The sequence below is a fragment of the Saccopteryx leptura genome, chromosome 5, assembly GCF_036850995.1.
Source record: "Saccopteryx leptura isolate mSacLep1 chromosome 5, mSacLep1_pri_phased_curated, whole genome shotgun sequence".
NCBI classification, from domain to species: domain Eukaryota; kingdom Metazoa; phylum Chordata; class Mammalia; order Chiroptera; family Emballonuridae; genus Saccopteryx; species Saccopteryx leptura.
This window is the reverse complement of record NC_089507.1, coordinates 142,547,026-142,559,307: the sequence shown is the minus strand read 5'-3', so window position 1 is coordinate 142,559,307 and position 12,282 is coordinate 142,547,026.

Below are 12,282 nucleotides of genomic sequence, written 5' to 3'. Positions count from 1 at the left end.
AGCTACTTACTCAAGTTTTGATAGATGCCTACAGGAGTGTACTTAGCAGGTCGTATATCCGGGGATCTAAACATTAGATTATGGAGTCACTTGTTTCTAGGAGCCTACTGTGTACGAGAAGACAGATAACCAACTGTCTTAGTGAAGTGACTGTGGCAGAGGAGATAGACTCTGAGGAGGGCTCCCTGGGGCCCAGGGGAGGAGGGCGGCTATGACAAAGAGGAGGCAGGTCACCTAGACCCACAGCTGAGTGAGCTTATGAGGCATGCACACACACACGTGTCCACACAAGGGATCGGTACAAGCCACTGAGAACCACTGAAAAGTGCAGAATGAGAAGGACAGGCCTGAGGCTGGGGAACTGGGCTGGGCCAGATGGTAAGACTGTGAGGGAGCGTAGGTTTTATCCCAGAGAGCTATGGAAACCCAACACGTTCGTAGCCATGTGGCAGTGTCAAGGGTTTGGCCAAGGGAAGTCCAGGCATCTTTCTCCTTAAACGTCTTCTGGGAGGGCATCATGATTTCCCGGGGTTCAGGATATGACCTTAAATTCTCACAAGTCTCAGGAACAAAGTTACCCTAAATAAATTTGTGACATGTATACATAAACCCAGAGTGCTGCTTATTAATTTATAATGCAGAACCGCAGTTGGAGGGCTGAGTGCTGGAAATGTCTACATGAAGAGCACACCTCTCCCTGCAGCAGGCCTATCAAACTGTCATTAGCGTGGTGGTGAGCACATTCCCTGTCTTCAGGAGACTCACGTGCTCCCAACAGAGATGACTGTGTCACTGGGGCAGAAGCCTGGGAGTCCATTTTCTATAACCCAGCACACGGGTCCCCTTAGGGCAGTGGTCGGCAAACTCATTAGACAACAGAGCCAAATATCAACAGTACAATGATTGAAATTTCTTTTGAGAGCCAAATTTTTTAAACTTAAACTATATAGGTAGGTACATTCCTTATTGAGGTAGCGCCCGCATGTGGTATTTTGTGGAAGAGCCACACTCAAGGGGCCAAAGAGTCGCAGTCTGCCGACCAGGGCCTTAGGGGAACCTTTATTGACAGCGCTGGGATTCTGAAAGCCTTCTCTGCCCTGGATGGTGCTGGGTTGGGCTGAGCCAAAACCTGTGTCTAAACTTGTACAAATATTGATCGACTTACAACCTATGCAACTTACGACCATTCGACTTTACGACCACAATTGCTAGCCATGACTGCTCCGTGTCTGGCAGCGCAAGCGTTGTCCAGCTGGGCTCAAGACAATGCGGACCAGCTTCTGGCAGCACTACCATATCCGCATGTACCATTTCAACTGTTATCCCAGACTCGGTACAGCAATTTGTGTTTTGTGTCTTGGATATTTTTCATCAAACCCCTCCCAAGATGTCTACCAAGAAGAAATTGTCTTTGCAAATATTAAACCAGTTGTACTGGTAGTGCAATGTTTTACTTAAACCTGACAAATGTAAAAATAAGAAACAAAATGGTGTAGAGATGATACAAATGGCATAAAATGAACAAAGAAAATTATGATATATAACAATAATGAAAGAAAATTATGATAAAATATGACTTAAAGATTTTTATAACATCATCTCACAGTACTGTACATATAGCTTACTCAACTTATGACCAAATCGTGTTACAATAGGTCTGTTGGAACCAATCGTGGTCGTAAGTCGAGCACTAGCTGTATGTGTATTGTGTGGTCATCCGAGGCTGTAGATTCCCAGGTGTCTCTTTTAGACTAGTATGTTCTATAAGGTCAGAGTCCAGCTCGGTTAGCTTGAGGAGCCTCCTCTCTCTTTCAGGTAACGCAGTCGCTTAAGAAGGCAATAGTCTGACTGTTCCTGTCATTTTGAAAGACAGCCTTCCCGAGATGTATAGATGTGAGGCTGACCCAGCTTAGGCCTGTGGCTGGGTCTTCATTGTCAGCTGGTCATAGTTCTTAATAGGAAAGCAGGTTGGGTCCAAGCCAGTCATTTGTGCACTGGAGTGGTGCAGGCCCTGAGTAGGATTCTGTCCTCCTGTAGGTCATGCTGCCCTCCCCAACACACCCTCCACTCCATCTGCTGGATGCTGCCTGTTCTTGACCCACTCATCTGCCATGGCTGCCACCAGCTGTGGGGCCTGTCGCAGGTTCTTTTGTCCCCAACATCCAGTCAGAGAAGTGAGAATCTAATTGTTTTAGCAACTACTTATCTCATTCAAAGGTCCAAGTTTAAAAACAGTAAAATCCAACACACTTCTTGGACCACATTGTGCTGACTCAACAAATACCTGTTTACTTTTTAACTCAAAGTTCCCAGACAGATTTTAAACATAAATGGTATCACTTGTAGATGCTTCTCTTTTTCCTGGAAGAAACATCTCATTTTATAGGAAACCTCCTAATATCCTGTCTGGCACCTGCTTAACTTTATTCCCAAGTTTACATAATAAACAGAATTTTAATGACCAATGAAACCATTGTAGTAACACACACCAAAAAATTTTGGAATGCTTTTATGAAAAAAATCATATGCCTACATATTTTCCCCTTCTTCTGTGCTCTTTAAAAGTTCTTCCTTCCTTTTCTTTGCATTGACTTTCACTTGCCTAATGCCTTCTGCCTGCTTAAAGTATGCGTCCGCACCAGCTATGAAATCACAACTCATTAATCAGGCGACTGGCCAGTTTGAGTGAGATCAGAGTGTGGGGGAGGGTCAGTGTTCCCGAGTCTGAATCACCAGGTGTTTGATCAGTGTGGTCACAAAAAAATGACTGGGAGCAGGCTAAGGTTCTTCTGCTGAAGTTAACACCTTTTACATCACCAGTTTCTAAAATGACTTGGTATAGTATTGGGATGGTAAGGGCTCAAGCATCCTCCTGCCTATCTTTAGATCTATAACTAAAAGTGCAGATTAAAAATTAATGTGTGATCATGATAGAAAAATTCAGATAGTGGAGACAAGCTTTAAAGAAGAAATGAAAAGTCACTCAGATCTTGCTATCCATTAATAATCATTTAAAAACTCCTTCCAGATTTTTTTTTTGCCACGAAAACATACAAAGGCAATTTCAAAGAAAATAAAACATTTATACCAGGTGTATTATTTTATAATCTGTTTTTTATTATATTATATTTTATACATATTTGTAATTCAATAAATACAGATTCATGTCATCATTATTGATATCTGCCGATCATTCCATTACCTGATGTAATCTAATTTTTAATTTATTTTTTTGGTGTTTTTTATTTTTGATTACATTTTTTTTACATTATAGTTGACATACAATATTATATGTTTCAGGTGTATGACATAGTGAACTAATTTATATATTATTATTTTTTTAATATATATATTAATTTTTATATTAATTTAATGATGTTTGTTCAGATTCTTTCCAGTTTTGTTTTAGCAGATGGGAGCAACTTTGTGGTGGGTATTCTTTTTATTTTTCATTGAGAGGAGAGGAGGCAGAGACAGACTCCTGCATGTGACCTGAACTCCCTAGGGGTTGATGCTCTGCCCATCTGGGGCATTACTACATTGCTCAGCAACCAAGCTATTCTTACCACCTGAGGTGGATTGGAGGCCATGGAGTCATCCTCAGTGCCCAAGGTCAACTTGCTCCAATAGAGCCCTGGCTGCAGGAGAGGAAGAGAGAAAGAGAGGGAGATAAAGAGGAGAGGGAGGGGGAGAGGATTGCTTCTCCTGTGTACCCTGATGGGAATTGAACCTGGGACATCCATACACTGGGCCAACACTCTACCACTGAACCAACCAGCCGGGGCTGTGGTAGATATTCTTGAATGCTCATGCCAGCCCAGTTTTAGGCTTATTAGTCCTGGACAGCTAGTAGATTATCCATACTGGTCAGACGAGAAGTGTAGAGTCACTGTCGAGGTTGTACAAGTTTTAAAAATTTGATCTATATTGTTAAATTTCCCTTGAGAAACCTTGTATCAGTTTGCATTTCTTACAGCATAGAAGAACACCTAGTTCTTAAAACTTTCCCACATTAGGCATAATTTTATAAAACAAAGCTTTACAGGAAGTTTCAAATTACTAACTCAATTCCCTTTATTTTTTTGCATCTCTATACATGTTTTTATTCTTCAGTTTTTTATTTCTTCTTCAGATAGTTTATGCATTTCACAGAATTCATCATTTTTTCTTACATTGTTAAATCATTACCATAAAGTAGTTCATAATATTTCCCTATTATCTTTTTTATATCTGTAAGATTTATTGTGATTTTTTTTTACTGATATTGGAAATTATTTTTATTCTTTCTTTCTTTATATCTAAAATTTATTATTTTATTAATTGTTCAGAAAACCACTGATTTTTTCCCCTATTGTTAGTCTGTTTTAAAATTTTATTTTAGCTCTTATCTTTATTATTTTTCTTCTACTTACTTTGGGTACAACTTGACTCATATCCCTTGATCAACGGAAATAATTTATTATTATTATTTTTTATTAATTTTAATGGGGTGACATTGATAAATCAGGGTACATATGTTCAGAGAAAACATCTCTAGGTTATTTTGACATTTGATTATGCTGCATTCCCATCACCCAAAGTCCAATTGTCTTCTGTCACCTTCTAACTGGTTTTCTTTGTGCCCCTCCCCTTCCCCAACCCCTCCTTCTCCTCTCCCCCACCCTGTAGCCCCCACACTCTTGTCCATGTCTCTGAGTCTCATTTTTATGTCCCACCTATGTATGGAATCATATAGTTCTTAGTTTTTTCTGATTTACTTATTTCGCTCAGTATAATGTTATCAAGGTTCATCCATGTTGTTGTAAATGATCCGATGTCATCATTTCTTATGGCTGAGTAGTATTCCATAGTACATATATACCAAAGCTTTTTAATCCACTCGTCCACTGATGGACACTTGGGCTGTTTCCAGATCTTCGCTATTGTGAACAATGCTGCCATAAACATGGGGGTGCATTTCTTCTTTTCAAACAGTGCTATGGTGTTCTTGGGGTATATTCCTAAAAGTGGTATAGCTGGGTCAAAAGGCAGTTCAATTTTGAATTTCTTGAGGAATCTCCATACTGTTTCCATAGTGGCTGCACCAGTCTGCATTCCCACCAGCAGTGCAGGAGGGTTCCCTTTTCTCCACATCCTCGCCAGCACATATTCTGTGTTGTTTTGCTGATGAGCGCCATTCTGACTGGTGTAAGGTGATATCTCATTGTGGTTTTAATTTGCATTTCTCTAATGATTAGTGATGTTGAGCATTTTTTCATATGCCTATTGGCAATTTGTATGTCCTCTTTGGAGAAGTGTCTATTCATTTCTTTTGCCCATTTTTTGATTGGATTGTTTGTCTTCCTGGTATTGAGTTTTACAAGTTCTTTATAAATTTTGGTTATTAACCTCTTATCAGATGTATTGTCAAATATATTCTCCCATTGTGTAGTTTGTCTTTTTATTCTGTTCTTATTGTCTTTAGCTGTGCAGAAGCTTTTTAGTTCGATATAGTCCCATTTGTTTATCCTGTCTTTTATTTCACTTGCCCGTGGAGATAAATCGGCAAATATATTGCTGCGAGAGATGTCGAAGAGCTTACTGCCTATGTTTTCTTCTAAGATGCTTATGGTTTTATGGCTTACATTTAAGTCTTTTATCTATTTTGAGTTTATTTTTGTGAATGGTGTAAGTTGGTGGTCTGGTTTTATTTTTTTTCACGTAGCTGTCCAATTTTCCCAACACCATTTGTTGAAGAGGCTGTTTTTATACCAATGTATACTCTTACTTCCTTTGTCAAATATCAATTGTCCATAAAAGTGTGGGTTTATTTCTGGGTTCTCAGTTCTGTTCCATTGATCTATATGCCTGTTCTTATGCCAGTACCAGGCTGTTTTGAGTAAAATGGCCTTATCGTATAACTTGATATCCAGAAGTGTGATACCTCCCACTTTATTCTTCCTTTTCAAGATTGCTGAGGCTATCCGTGTTCTCTTTTGGTTCCATATAAATTTTTGGAAAATGTGTTCTATATCTTTGAAGTAAGTCATTGGTATTTTAATCAGTATTACATTGAATTTATAAATTGCTTTGGGTAATATAGACATTTTAATGATGTTTATTCTTCCTAACCATGAGCACAGTATATGCTTCCACTTGTTTGTATCTTCCCTGATTTCTTTTATCAATGTTTTATAATTTTCTGAGTACAAGTCTTTAATCTCCCTGGTTAAATTTATTCCTAGGTACTTTATTTTTTTGGTTGCAATGGTGAAGGGGATTGCTTCCTTAATTTCTCTTTCTGACAGTTAGTGTATAAAAATGCCTCTGATTTCTGAGTATTAATTTTATATCCTGCCACCTTGCTGAATTCATTTATCAGGTCTAGTAGTTTTTTGACTGAGATTTTAGGGTTTTCTATATACAGTATCATCTCATCTGCAAATAATGATACTTTTACTTCTTCTTTTCCAATTTGTATGCCTTTTATTTCTTTTTCTTGTCTGATTGCTGTGGCTAGGACTTCCAGAACTATGTTGAATAAGAGTGGTGAAAGGGGGCACCCCTGCCTTGTTCCTGATCTTAAGGGGATTGCTTTTAATTTTTGCCCATTGAGTATGATGTTGGCTGTGGGTTTGTCATAGATGGCTTTTATCATGTTGAGGTATGTTCCCTGTATTCCCACTTTGCTGAGAGTTTTGATCATGAATGGGTGCTGGATTTTATCAAATGCTTTTTCTGCATCTATTGAAATTATCATGTGGTTTTTCTCCTTCCTTTTGTTTATGTGATGAATCACATTGATTGATTTGCAAATATTGTACCAACCTTGCCTCCCCAGAATAAATCCCACTTGATCATGGTGTATGATTTTTTTTCATGTATTGCTGGATCTGGTTTGCTAATATTTTGTTGAGAATTTTAGCATCTAAATTCATCAGGGATATTGGCCTATAATTTTCTTTCTTTGTGTTGTCTTTGCCTGGTTTTGGAATCAGAATTATACTTGCCTCATAAAAGGAGCTTGGAAGTCTTCCTTCCTCTTGAATTTTTTGAAATAGCTTGAGGAGGATAGGAGTTAGTTGTTCTTTGAATATTTGGTAGAATTCACTTGTGAAGCCATCAGGCCCAGGACTTTGCTTTTTGGGGAGTTTTTTGATAACTGTTTCAATCTCATTTGTTGTAATCGGTCTGTTTAGGTTTTCTGATTCTTCCAGATTAATTTTTGGAAGATTATATGTTTCAAGGAATTTGTCCATTTCATCTAGGTTGTCTAGTTTTTTGGCATACAGTTCTTCATAGTATTTTCTTACAATATTTTGTATTTCTGTTGTGTCAGTTGTTATTTCTCCACTCTCATTTCTAATTTTATTTATTTGAGTCTTCTCTCTTTTTTGCTTGGTGAGTCTGGTTAAAGGTTCATCGATCTTGTTTACCTTTTCAAAAAACCAGCTCCTGGTTTCATTGATCCTTTGTATTGTTTCTTTAGCCTCTATGTCATTTATTTCTGCTCTGATCTTTATTATTTCCTTCCTTCTACTACGTCTGGGCTTTACTTGCTGTTCCTTTTCTAGTTCTTTTAGATGCAGGGTCAAGTTGTTTATTTGAGCTTTTTCTAGCTTCTTGAGGTATGCCTGTAATGCTATGAACTTCCCTCTCAGGACTGCTTTTGCTGTGTCCCATGAATTTTGAGTTGATGTATGCTCGTTATCGTTTGTTTCTAGGAATATTTAAATTTCTTCTTTGATCTCATTGTTAACCCATTCATGCTATTTAGTTTCCAAGTTTTTGAGTATTTTCAGTTTTTCTGTTGTGGTTGATTTGTAGTTTCATGCCATTGTGATCAGAGAAAGTGCTCAATATGATTTCAATCTTCTTAAATTTGTTGAGACTGCTTTTGTGCCCTAACATGTGGTCCTAGAGAATGTACCATAAGCACTTGAAAAGAATGTATATTCTGCTGCTTTAGGGTGAAAGGTTCTGACGATATCTATTAAATCAAGTTGATCTAGTATGTCCTTTAAGTCAGCTGTTTTTTTTTGTTAATTTTCTTTCTTGAGGATCTATCTAGTGATGTTAGTGGGGTATTGAAATCTCCTACTATTATAGTATTGTTGTTGATCTCGCCCTTTAAACCCATCAAAGTCTGCTTTATATATTGTGGTGCTCCTATATTAGGTGCGTAGATATTTATAACGGTTATATCTTCCTGTTGGGTTGCTCCCTTTATCATTATGTAGTGACCTTCTTTATCTCTTACTATAGTCTTTGTTTTAAAGTCCATTTTGTCTGATATAAGTATTGCTACCCCAGCTTTTTTTTTCATTTCCATTTGCGTGAAATATTTTTTTCCATCCTTTTATCTTCAGTCTATATGCATCTTTTGTTTTAAGATGTGTCTCTTGTAGACAGCATATGTATGGGTCCTGTTTTCTTACCCACACAGCTACCCTATGTCTTTTGATCAGATCATTTAATCCATTTACATTTAAGGTTATTATTGATATGTAGTTGTTTATTGCCATCTTATTCTTTAAAACTGTATTCCTCTTTTGCTATATTCTTTTTCTCCTTTGATCTGTTTACAACAGGCCCCTTAGCATTTCTTGCAGCCTTGGTTTGGTTGTAGTGAATTCCTTGAGGTTTTTTTTGTCTGGAAAGCTTTTTATTTCTCCTTCAATTTTAAATGATAGCCTTGCTGGATAAAGTAGTCTTGGTTGTAGGCTCTTGTTTTGCATTACTTTGAATATTTCTTGCCATTCCCTTCTGGTCTCAAGTGTTTCTGTTGAGAAGTCGGAAGTCATCCTTATGGGGGCTCCTTTGTAGGTGATAGTCTTTTTTTCTCTAGCAGCTTTTAATATATTTTCTTTATCACTTAGCTTTGGTATTTTAATTATGATGTGTTTTGGTGTAGATTTCTTTGGGTTTCTCTTTAATAGAGTTCTCTGTGCTTCTTGAACTTGTGAGATGGTTTCCTGCCTTAATTGAGGGAAGTTTTCAGCTATGATATGTTTGAACAAAGTCTCTATCCCTTGTTTTTCTCTTCTTCTTCAGGAATCCCTATGATGTGGATGTTATTTCTCTTCATGTTGTCACAGAGCTCTCTTAGAGCTCTCTCTTTTGAGTCTCTTTTCTTTTTTTTGCTCTGCTTTCATGCCTTTATTTATCTTGTCCTCTAACTTGCTGATTCGATTCTCAGCTTCATCCATTCTGCTTTTAATTCCTTCCATTTTGCTCTTCATTTCTGATATTGTATTTGTCATTTCTGACTGATTCTTTTTTATTATTTCAATGTCCTTTTTTATATTTGCTATCTCTTTATTTAGGTGTTCATAATGACCATCTATTGTTGTTCTAATATCTTTGAGCATCCTAACTATCATTATTTTAAACTCTGCATCTGGTAATTTGGTTATATCTGACTCATTCAGGTCCTTTTCTGGGGATTTGTCTTGATTCATTTGTGTTGCATTTCTCTGCCTTCTCATTTTGTCTGTGTAGAAGAAGGTTTTGGCCACTGGAGTCCACTGGGTGTTGGCTCTGTGTTCCCTAGGTGTGGTCTGTCTGCAGGCCCTCCACCCCCTCTGCTGTTGCTGCCTAGGTCATTCTGGTATGGGCATTGCTGGTGCCTGCCCACTGGGGCTGTTGCTGTGGTTTCTGCCTCTCCTTCACCTGCTCACGTGGCCTTGGCCTTTTCTCTGCCCCCGCAGGTGTCATTATGCTCGACCCTGAGGGCAGGTGTGAGCAGCTTTGCTCAGCTGAGGGTCTCTGCCTGCCTCCAGGCTTTTGCCCCGCCCTTGCAGGAGGAGCCTGCTCTTGGGACGGCTGCAAGCCTTGGCTCCACAGGTTGGGTGGGACTGTGTGCCCATACTCAGTAGCAGGACTCTGCCCGTTCTGGGCTTTTGGTTCCACCCCCGTGGGATGAGCCGGCTCCCAAGTCAGGCCACAAACTTTGGTTCGGGGGGGCAAGGCTGTGCTCCTGCACCCTTGCTCAAGGGCAGATCTCCACCCTTTCCAGGGTTCCTGCCCTTCCCCTGCAGGCTGGACTGCAGATGACCCGCAGCTGGACTTGACCACTTTTGCATGTCCCCTCCTCCCCAGCCAGACAAGACTGAGCTCACACCTGGGCCTCAGTGGTGGCCAGCTGGCTTCCACCCTTGCCGACAGAACCGAGCTTCTTCATCCCACCCCCGTCCTTCCTCAGGCAAGCCCTTAGCCGTGTGGATGGGGGTGCTGCAGCTCAGACCCTAACACTCACTACTGTAGTCCCGGAAGCTCCCTCCTTCTAAGCTACTCTGCTTTGAGTGCCACAGGAGAGCTTGTTTGGCTGATATCCTGCTTCCCTTTGCTGGTATTGCTGTTTCCAGGGGAAATATTTACTTCAGATTTGGAGAATGACTTATCCCAGAGGTTAGGGTGGCTGTCTCTCAAAATGTTTCTCCCTGTGCCTCCTAGATTACACTCTCTTCCTGCTACTCCGGTCCTCTCCTCTCTCCTCATCCCCCAGAGCCCCGGGTGAGTGGTTGTGAGAGAGGTGTTCTGCACAGTCCCTTTAAGAAGAATCCTGGGTCCGAGAAATCAGTCTCTTTCTCACAACAGTATCCTGTCTTGTTTTTGGCTAAATACTGTTCATACACCTCTTCAAGGCTCTGAGGCTGCAGGCTGGGGCTTTGTTCCTGGGATTCAGCCCCCCCCCTCTCTGCTAAACTCATTTCCCGCCACGCAAGCCTCTCCCGGCTGCCTTCGCTCCGGGGAGCTGGGCAGCCCTCTCCACGTTACTGCTTTTCCTACCAGTCTTGGTGTGCCTTCCTCAGTGTTCCTTGGTTGAAGAGACCTTTTAGTTTAGTCCAGAGTTGGTTTTTCCAGATGATGGTTCTTAAAATTTGTTTGTAATCCACTTTGTTCAGGGAGGTGGAAGTTGGTATGTCCGCCTACTCCATCGCCATCTTGTCTCTTGTTGTAATAAGTATTTTTGAATTATTTTAGGGCCGTGTTCTTAAGTACAAAAATAAAAAAAAAACAAGCCCTGGCTGGTTGGCTCAGCAGTAGAGCATTGACCTGGCGTATGGATGTCCCGGGTTCGATTCCTGGCCAGGGCACGCAGAAGCGCCCATCTGCTTCTTCACCCTTCTCCCTCTCCTTTCTTTCTGTCTCTCTCTTCCCTTCCACAGCCAAGGCTCCATTGGAGCAAATCTGACCCGGGCGCTGAGGACAGCTCCATGGCCTCCACCTCAGGCAATAGAATGGCTCTGGTTACAACAAAGCAGCACTCCAGATGGGCAGAGCATTGCCCCTGATGGGCATGCCAGGTGGATTCCGGTCAGTCGCATGCAGGAGTCTGTCTCTCTGACGCTCTGCTTCTCACTTCAGAAAAATACAAAAAAACAAACAAAAGAACACTTCTGTACTTGAAGAGAAAATGTTAACTAATGATATTAAGGGAAAGCACCGGTGAATATAAACATGGGTACTACATGTAGGAACTCAGAGGTCAACAAAGGCTCCACAGGATACAGTTTGTGTTGGGTCCTGGAGGAGGAGTGGGCCAGGTGGGAAGGGGTGGACAGAGGTATTTCATATAATCCATCTAAGTGCCAATGGAAAACCACCAAAAATGACTATTTTGAGTTTGGGAAAAATTATAAGTTAGATGACATTCTTGGCCATAGCTTGCTGAATCTAGGGTTTCTGGATACCACTCCAGAAGTATGAATGCAGCTCAATCATCAGCATACAAGCAACACACCCAATTTGTCTTTTAAAATGTTCAAGTACAAGTTAAATATAAAAGAGGCTAGGTCTCCATGCTGGTTTACACAATTTAATGTAGGAATTTGATAAATTAGAAAATCATTTTTGCCCTTCTGATTCTCACGATGGCATTAGGATAAAACATCTTAAAGACCATTTAAAAGCTTAAATCAATATTAAGATCATTCAAATTTCCCAATTAATAATTTCTGTCTGAGTCAAAGGTTGATGGTATATACATAAATTCTACATAATGTCTTAGAAGACTCTTGATGGGTGTTTTTTTTTTTCTTTTATTAGTTGAAGCCATTGGTGTTTTATGGTTAGAAGTAGGAATAAGAAAGGAAAGTGACCAGAGAGAGCAATGGCCCAAAGCAGGTTTTAAAGAAGAGGCAAGCCTAGGTGTCCTCTGCAATTTGGGGTCCTGGGAAAAATGGTTACATTTTCAAGGGCCACATGTCAGGTTATCCGAGTGAACCTCAGCTCAGTGAGCTTGTGGAGAAGCTTCCCACCGTCCATACTTCACCACCATTCTCGCCAAAGGGGTGGTGA